This window comes from Saimiri boliviensis, chromosome 1, assembly GCF_048565385.1.
Source record: "Saimiri boliviensis isolate mSaiBol1 chromosome 1, mSaiBol1.pri, whole genome shotgun sequence".
Classification (NCBI taxonomy): Eukaryota; Metazoa; Chordata; class Mammalia; order Primates; family Cebidae; genus Saimiri; species Saimiri boliviensis.
The window spans coordinates 175,752,982-175,761,987 of NC_133449.1; the positions used below are offsets into that span (position 1 = coordinate 175,752,982).

At 47.2% G+C, this 9,006-nt stretch overlaps 1 non-coding gene across 1 annotated transcript; it reads left to right on the forward strand.

Annotated features, from left to right (window-relative positions):
- The first annotated feature begins 8,420 nt into the window (after window positions 1–8,420).
- On the forward strand, window positions 8,421–8,527 carry LOC120365662 (U6 spliceosomal RNA). Its single transcript, XR_005580550.1, has one exon. It is a non-coding gene; the product is annotated as a U6 spliceosomal RNA (small nuclear RNA).
- The last annotated feature ends 479 nt before the right edge of the window (window positions 8,528–9,006 follow it).

The window sequence follows — 9,006 nt, forward strand, 5'->3', positions numbered from 1 at the left end:
GTGATTCTCCTGCCTCAGTCTTTCAAGTAGCTGGGATTACAGCACCTGCCACCACGCCTGGCTAATTTGTGTATTTTTAGTAGAGATAGGGTTTCACCATATTGGCCAAGCTGGTCTTGAATTCCTGAACTCTGGTGATCCTCCTGCCTCGGCCTCCCAAAATGCTGGGATTACAGGCTTGAGCGACAGTGCCCGTCGAAAAATATATTTATTAAATACCTTTTATGTGCCAGGCACCAAGTAAAAAGGAAAAGGACAGATAAGATCTCTTCCTTCTGTGGAGTTTATAGTTGAAAGAAACAAAAATGTAAATACATATATATTTTTAAGTTTTAAATTGGTAAGTGCTATTGAGGAATCAGTGCTGAGGCAGAAAATAGCAAGGAAGGACCTGGTTTAGATAGCATGGTTAGGACAGGAGATGATGAGAAAGCTAATAAGCAAAAAGAGGAGATGGGTTGCCAGGCGCAGTGGCGTGTGCCTGCGGTCCAGCTACTTGGGAGACTGAGGTGGGAGGATCACTTGAGCCCAGGAGTTCTGGGCTGCAGTGCGCTATGCTGATTGGGTGTCTGCACTAAGTTCAGCATCAGTATGGTGACCTCCCAGGAGCAGAGAACCACCAGGTTGCTGAAAGTGGGGTGAACCAGCCCAGACCGGAAACGGAGCAGGTCAAAACTCCTGTGCTGATCGGTAGTGGGATCATGCCTGTAAATAGCCACTGCACTCCAGCCTGGGCAACATAGTGAGACCCCGTCCCTTAAAAAAAAAAAAAAAAAAGGAGATGGGTTAGTGAAAGGCCTCCAGTCAGGAAGAACATCTAGAAAAGCCCAGAGGCAGGAATCAGCTTGCTGTGGTGGGCAAGGCAGAACGGGGTGAGATAAGATTGCAGTAGTAGAGGGAGACAGAGCCATAAGAAACTTGTAAGCCATTTTCAGGAGTTTAGAGGTTTGGAGAAGCAATTGAAAAATTCTAAATAGAAGAATAACTTGGTCCAATTCATGGTTTAAGATGAATCCATTGCCGGGCGCAGTGGCTCACGCCTGTAATTCCAGCACTTTGGGAGGCCGAGGCAGGTGGATCACAAGGTCAAGAGATCGAGACCATCCTGATCAATATGGTGAAACCCCGTCTCTACTAAAAATACAAAAAATTAGCTGGGCATGGTGGCACATGCCTGTAATCCCAGCTACTCAGGAGGCTGAGACAGGAGAATTGCCTGAACCCAGGAGGCGGAGGTTGTGGTGAGCCGAGATCGCACCATTGCACTCCAGCCTGGGTAACAAGAGCGAAACTCCGTCTCAAAAAAAAAAAAAAAAGATGAATCCATTAGCAAAAAATCAGGCCGGGCAAGGTGGCTCATGGCTGTAATCCCAGCACTTTGGGAGGCCAAAGCAGGAGGATCACTTGAGCCCAGGACCCTGAGACCAGCCTGAGGAACAGAGGGAGACTACATCTCAACAAAAATTTTAACAAATTAGCTGGGCATGGTGGTACTTGTCTGTAGTCCCAGTTGCTTGGGAGGCTAAAGTGGGAGGATCACTTGGGAGGTTGAGGCTGCAGTGAACCATAATCATACTACTGCACTCCAGACTGGGCAACAGAGAAAGACTCCCATCTCAAAACACAAACAAAACTTGTGGGGCATGGTGGCTCAGGCCTGTAATACCAGCACTTTGAGAGGCCTAGGTGGGCGGATCACGAGGTCAGGAGTTTGAGACCAGCCTGGCCAATATGGTGAAACCTGGTCTCTACTAAAAATACAAAAACGAGCCGGGTGTGGTGGCATGCACCTGTAGATCCAGCTACTCTGGAGGTAGGCAGACGAATCGCTTGAATCCAGGAGGTGGCGGTTGCAGTGAGCTGAGATTGCACCACTGCACTCCAGCCTGGGTGACAGAGCGAGACTCCATCTCAAAAAAAAAAAAAAAAAAAATCTATCCAACCACTGTGACAATAATTTATTGGAGAGCAAATAATGAACTTGTTGCTGTAACTTGGGTCAGAGTTGATGGTGGCCTGCAGGAAGGTGGTTGTACTAGAGATAGAGAGAAGTAGACTTACTAATCCAAGTAAAACTTTGGATCCAAGTAAAACTTTGGACTTTGCTACCTCTTTTGCTTTTGCTAGCCACATGCAATCAATCATGAATTTTTTTTTTTTTTTGAGACAGAGTGTTGCTCTGTCACCCAGGTTAGAGTACAGTGGCACGATCTCAGCTCACTGTAACCTCTGCCTCCCAGGTTTAAGGGATTCTCCTGACTCAGCCGCATGATTAGCTAAGATTACAGGTACACACCACCACACTCGGCTATATTAGCCAGGGTTTTACCATCTTAGCCAGGCTTGTCTCAAACTCCTGACCTCATGATCCTCCTAGCTCGGCCTCCCAAAGTGCTTGGATTACAGGTGTGAGCCACTGTGAACAATCATGAAATCTTATAGATTCCAACCTTTAGAGTTTCTCATAGGATTCCCTCTTTCTCTGTTCTTACTGACTCAACCCAGGCCCTTGGTACCTCTCACCTGTGTAATTGCAGCGGCCTGTTTACTTGTCTCAGCTTTCAGTATTGACTTCTTCCAGTAAAACCCACACACTGCTGCCAGAGGAAACATTTAAAAACACAATTCTGACCATGTTCCTATTCTGCTGAAAACCCCCAAAAGGTTCTACAATTTGGCAGTCAAGACCTCCCCAGTGGTCTAGGCCAAATCAATTCAGTTAAACTATAATACTTGCCTTGTGCTTTTCCCCTTTCTATTCCTTTTTGTATGTTATTTTCCCATGATATCATTCCTTCTAGTCCCCATTTTACAGATGCAGGAACTGAAACTCTGAGTGGCTAATGTCGGAATCAGTCTAACCTGTAGTCTGTAGCTACATTTTTTCATTTTAAGTGTTTTGCAAAAGTGTATAGAATGTTATAATTTTTTTTTTTTGAGAGGGAATTTCACTCTTGTTACCCAGGCTGGAGTGCAATGGCACGATCTCAGCTCACCACAACCTATGCCTCCTGGGTTCAGGCAATTCTCTTGCCTCAGCCTCCTGAGTAGCTGGGATTACAAGCACGCGCCACCATGCCCAGCTAATTTTTTTTGTATTTTTAGTAGACACGGGGTTTCACCATGTTGACCAGGATGGTCTCGATCTCTTGACCTTGTGATACACCCGCCTCAGCCTCCCAAATTGTTGGGATTACAGGCATGAGCCATCGCGTCCGGCCTCTTTTTTCTTTTTAAGATACGGGAGGGTCTTGCCCTGTCACCTGGGCTTGGAGTGCAGTGGAGCATTTTACTGCATCTTTGAACTCCTGGGCTCATGCAACCCTCCTAATTAAAACAATTTTTTTTCAGAGATAGGGTCTCATTTTGTTGCCCAGGCTGGTCTCCAACTCCTAGCCTCAAGCAGTTCTCCCACATCAGCCTTCCAAAGTGCTGAGATTATAGGTGTGAGTCAGGGAGCTAGCTCTACCTCAAATTTTTAAAGGCTGACCAAAATGCCAGGGATATCAGGAAAGAAAGCCTATCTAGGATAATAGCTATAACCTTGAGGAGCCTTGTGAATTGCCTCAGGCCACTTTAGTGTTTATTAAACCAAACTGAATTTAAGATTAGATGAGTACAGAGAGGGTAGAGGGGAACCCAGACTGGAACAACAGGCTCTTCCACCTCAGATTAATGAACTCCAAAGAAACCCTTCTGGCCGGGTACATTGGCTCACTCCTCTTATCTCAGCACTTTGGGAGGCCAAGACTGGTGGATCTCTTGAGGTCAGGCATTCGAGACCAGCCTGGCCAGCATAGTGAAACCCCTTCTCTACTAAAAATACAAAAAAAAATTAGCCAGATGTGGTGGCACATGCCTGTAGTCCCAGCTACTTGGGAAGCTGAGGCACGAGAATCGCTTGAATTGGGCGGGCAGAGGTTGCAGTGAGGCAAGATCCGCCACAGCACTCTAGCCTGGGTGACAGAGTGAGATTGTCTCTCAAAAAAAAAAAAAAAAAAAAGCCAGGCTCGGTAGCTCATACCTGTAATTCCAGCACTTTGGGAGGCCGAGGTGGGTAGATCACGAGGTCAGGAGTTCAAGACCAGCCTGGCCAAGATAATGAAACCCCGTCTCTACTAAAAATGCAAAAATTAGCTGGGCATGGTGGCTGTCGCCTGTAATCCCAGCTACTCAGGGGGCTGAGGCAGGAGAATCGCTTGAACCTGAGCGGCAGAGGTTGCAGTGAGTGATTGAACCACTGCACTCCAGCCTGGGCAACAGAGATGCCAACTCAAAAAAACAAACAAACAAACAAATAAAAAACAGGCCAGGCGCAGTGGCTCACGCCTGTAATCCCAGCACTTTGGGAGGCTGAGGAGGGCAGATCGCAAGGTCAAGAGATCAAAACCATCCTGGCCAATATGGTGAAACCCCGTCTCTACTAAAAATACAAAAATTAGCCAGGTGTGGTGGTGTGCATCTGTAATCCCAGCTACTCGGGAGGCTGTGGCAGGAGAGTCGCTTGAACCCAGGAGGCGGAGGTTTCAATGAGCGGAGATCACGCCTCTGCACTCCAGCCCAGCAACAGAGTGAGACTCCGTCTCAAAGGAAACCCTTCAATCCCCAGAGGACAAAAATGTTCCTAGGAGTCCTTCATGTTACAAACCATATTTATTAAGTACCTATTTTGTGCCAGGCCCTGAAAATATATTCAGGAGGGAAAAAAGTATATAGGGGTCATAATCTCAAGAAGCTTATATAATGTCTGTTGGTGGTGTGATTATTTAAACAAATAATCTTACATATACAGTTGTATAACTTCAGTGATTAAACTGTAGGCCAGGCGCTGTGGCTCATGCCTATAATCCCAGCACTCTGGGAGGCCAAGGTGGGTGGATCACCTGAGGTCAGGAATTTGAGACCAGCCTGGCCAACATTATGAAACCAACCCCGTCTCTACTAAAACCACAAAATTAGCAAGGACTGGTGGGGCACGCCTGTAATCCCAGCTACTTGGGAGGCTGAGGAAGGAGAATCGCTTGAACCTGGGAGGCAGGGATTGCAGTGAGCCAAAATCTTGCTATTGCACTCCAGTCTAGGCAACAAGAGCAAAACTCTGTCTAAAAAAAAAAAAAGTAAGTTGTAAAGTTGCTGAGGAAGCTTGTTACCCTACCAAACTGAAGTCTGCTCCCCAATGCAGTAAGGCCTGACATCCATATCCAGGCTTTACATGAGGGTATTTATTTACAGGGCACCAAACAAGAAGAATCTGGTAGCTCACACTTAAGACCTGACCTCCCAGTGGCTTACAAGCAAGAGTTTTTTGTTTGTTTGTTTGTTTTGAGACAGAGTCTTGCCCCGTTGCCCAGCCTGGAGTGCAATGGCATGATCTGGGCTCACTGCAACCTCTGCCTCTTAGGTTCAAGCGATTCTCCTGCTTCAGTCTCCTGAGTAGCTGGGATTACAGACATGCACCACCACGTCCAGCTAATTTGTATCTTTGGTAGAGATGGAGTTTCACTATGTCGGCCAGGCTGGTCTCAAACTTCTGACATTGTGATCTGCCCGCCTTGGCCTTCCAAAGGGCTGGGATTACAGGTGTGAGCCACCATGCCCGGCTGTTTTTTTACTTTTTTAAATTTGTATTCAGAGTCTTACTCTTTCACCCAGACTGGAGTGCAATGGCGCTATCTTGGCTCACTGCAACCTCCGCCTCCCAGAATCAAGCAATTCTCTGCCACAGCCTCCCAAGTTGCTAGGATTACAGGCATACACCACCACACCTGGCTAATTTTTGTATTTTAAAGAGAGATGGAGTTTTACCATGTTGGCCAGGCTGGTCTTGAACTCTTGACCAAAGGTGATCCACCCACCTGGGCCTCCCAAAGTTCTGGGATTACAGGTGTGAGCCACTGTGCCCAGCCCAGGCAATTTTTAAAGGCAGGGGTAAATTTCAGAAAAGCAGAAGTTACAGGAAAAATTGTGTATCAGTACATGAGGTTATACATTGGTTTGGCTTAAAAATGTGGAATATCACGCCGGGCGCGGTGGCTCAAGCCTGTAATCCCAGCACTTTGGGAGGCCGAGGCGGGTGGATCACGAGGTCGAGAGATCGAGACCATCCTGGTCAACATAGTGAAACCCGGTCTCTACTAAAAATACAAAAAACTAGCTGGGCGTGGTGGCGCGTGCCTGTAATCCCAGCTACTTAGGAGGCTGAGGAAGGAGAATTGCCTGAGCCCAGGAGGCGGAGGTTGCGGTGAGCCGAGATCGTGCCATTGCACTCCAGCCTGGGTAACAAGAGCGAAACTCCGTCTCAAAAAAAAAAAAAAAAAAAAAATGTGGAATATCTTTTTTGGGGGGGTTGGGGAGACAAGGTTTCACTCTTGCAGTGGTGGGATCATAGCTCACTGCAGCCTGGATCTCCCAGATTTAAGCAATCCTGCCACCTCAGCCTCACAAGTAGCTGGGATTACAGGCACACAACCATGCCCAGCTAAATTTTTTTTTTTTTTTTTTTTTTTTTTTTTTTTTTTTTTTTTTGAGACAGAGTTTTGCTCTTGTTACCCAGGCTGGAGTGCAATGGCGTGATCTCGGCTCACCGCAACCTCCGCCTCCTGGGTTCAGGCAATTCTCCTGCCTCAGCCTCCTGAGTAGCTGGGATTACAGGCACGTGCCACCATGCCCAGCTAATTTTTTGTATTTTTAGTAGAGACGGGGTTTCACCATGTTGACCAGGATGGTCTCGATCTCTTGACCTCGTGATCCACCCGCCTCAGCCTCCCAAAGTGCTGGGATTACAGGCTTGAGCCACCACGCCCGGCCCAGCTAAATTTTTGTTTGTTTGTTTAAGATGAGGTTTCACCATGATGGCCAGGCTGGTCTTGAACTCCTGACCTCAGGTGATCCACCCACCTCGGCCTCCCAAAGTGCTAGGATTACAGGCTTGAGCCACTGCACCCGGCCCAAATTTTTAAATTTTTTAATGGAGATGAGCTCTCACTATATCGCCTGGGCTGGTTTGAACTCCTGGGCTCAAGGGATCCTCCTGCCTCAGTCTCTCAAAGTGTAAAGGCATGAGCCACCACACCCAGATCCAGTGTATTCATTTGATGCGGGTCTGGGTTTCTGAAAAACAACTCAGGGACACATGTTAAGATGTTATCTTTAGGGGGTTTTGGGAGAAAAAATATTTTATCTTTAGTTTTTATTTTTCTCTATTTTTTTGAGATGGAATTTCTTTCTTTCTTTCTTTCTTTTTTTTTTTTTTTGTACTACAGACCACTAAGATTGTAGCCTAGAGATGGAGTTTTGCTCTTGTTGCCCAGGCTGGAGTGCAATGGTGGGATCTTGGCTCACGGAAACCTCCGCCTCTCAGGTTCAAGGGACTCTCCTGCCTCAGCCTCCCGAGTAGCTGGGAATAGAGGCGTGCGCCACCACGTCCAGCTAATTTTTGTATTTTTAGAAGAGACAGGGCTTCACCATGTTGCCCAGGATGGTCTCCATCTCTTGACCTTGAGATCCGCCCGCCTGGGCCTTCCAAAGTGTTGGGATTACGACCATGAGCCACAGCAGCTGGCATCTTTAGTTTTTATAAACAACCAAACATCTTAGGACTCAAACTTCTTAGGCTATTGTTTTGAACTACTATTACCTTCTTGCTTATCAAGTTCCTCAAAGCTAGCTAGGTGTGGAGAATTTCCCCTGAAGGAACTCGAAATTTTCCTTTATTTCCATAGTTGGTGGGGAGGGCCAAGCAGGCCCCTGAGTGTACACATGAGCCACCACACCCAGATCCATCTCAAAATCTGTAACAGAGGACTTAACCAAATCTGGGAGGAAGGCCTTGATGAGTGGAAGACCTGAAGAGTGTGTAGGAGTTAGCTGGGTGAAATTGAGAGGTGGGTAGAAGCTTTTCTGGCGGGGGTTTCGTCAAGGGAAAGCGCATGGAGTGAATGAGGCCGGAGCAGAAAGAGGAGGAAATCCAGCAGAGCAACTGATAGGTTTTGCTGAGAGTCCCCAAACAGCTCTTGAAGCATTTAAAGAAAGCAACGCTAATCCATTAGAAACGAACATTGGTGCTGGACACAGTGGCTCACCCCCTGCAATCCCAGCACTTTGGGAGGCCGAGGCGGGCGGATTATGTGAGGTCAGGAGTGCAAGACTAGCCTGACCAACAGGTGAAACCCTGTTTCTACTAAAAAAAAAAAAAAAAAAATTAGCCAGACCTGGTGGCAGGCACCTGTAATCCCAGCTACGCAGGAGGCTGAGGCAGGAGAATCGCTTGAACCCGGCAGGCAGAGGTTGCAGTGAGCCGAGATAGCACCATTTCACTCCAGCCTGGGTGACAGAGGGAGACTCTGTCTCAAAAAGAAAAAAAAAAAAAAAAAAAAGAAAAGGAAAGAAAAGAACAGTCTTGTTTAAAGCTGAATACCTTTGTGCTCACTTGAACAGCACATACACTAAAATTGGAACGATACAGGGAAGATTAGCCTGGCTCCTGCACAAAGATGACACGCAAATTCGTGAACGGTTCCATAGTAAAACAAACATACAAAAAAGGTTTACTTCAGCCGGGCGCGGTGGCTCACATCGCAATCTTAGCACTTGGGAAGCCGAGGAGGGCGGATCGCCTGAGCTCAGAAGTTCAAGACCAGCCTGGGCAACACGGCGAAACTACTAAAATTCAAATTAGCCAGGAGTGGCAGCGTGCGCCTGTAGTCCCAGCTATTCCAAAGGCTGAGGCAGAGAATTGCTTGAACCGGGAGGCGGAGGTTGCAGTGAGCCGAGCTCGCGCCGCTGAACTCTAGTCTGGGCCACAGAGGGAGACTCCGTCTCCATAAATAAAATAAATAAATAAATGCCAGCCTGGACCACAGAGCGAGACTCCAAATCCATAAATGAATGAATGAATGAATGCATGCATGCATGCCAGCCTGGGCCACCGAGTGAGACTTCTTCTCAATAAATGAGTGAATGAATGAATGAATGCCGGATGCGGTGGCTCACACCTGTAATCCCAGC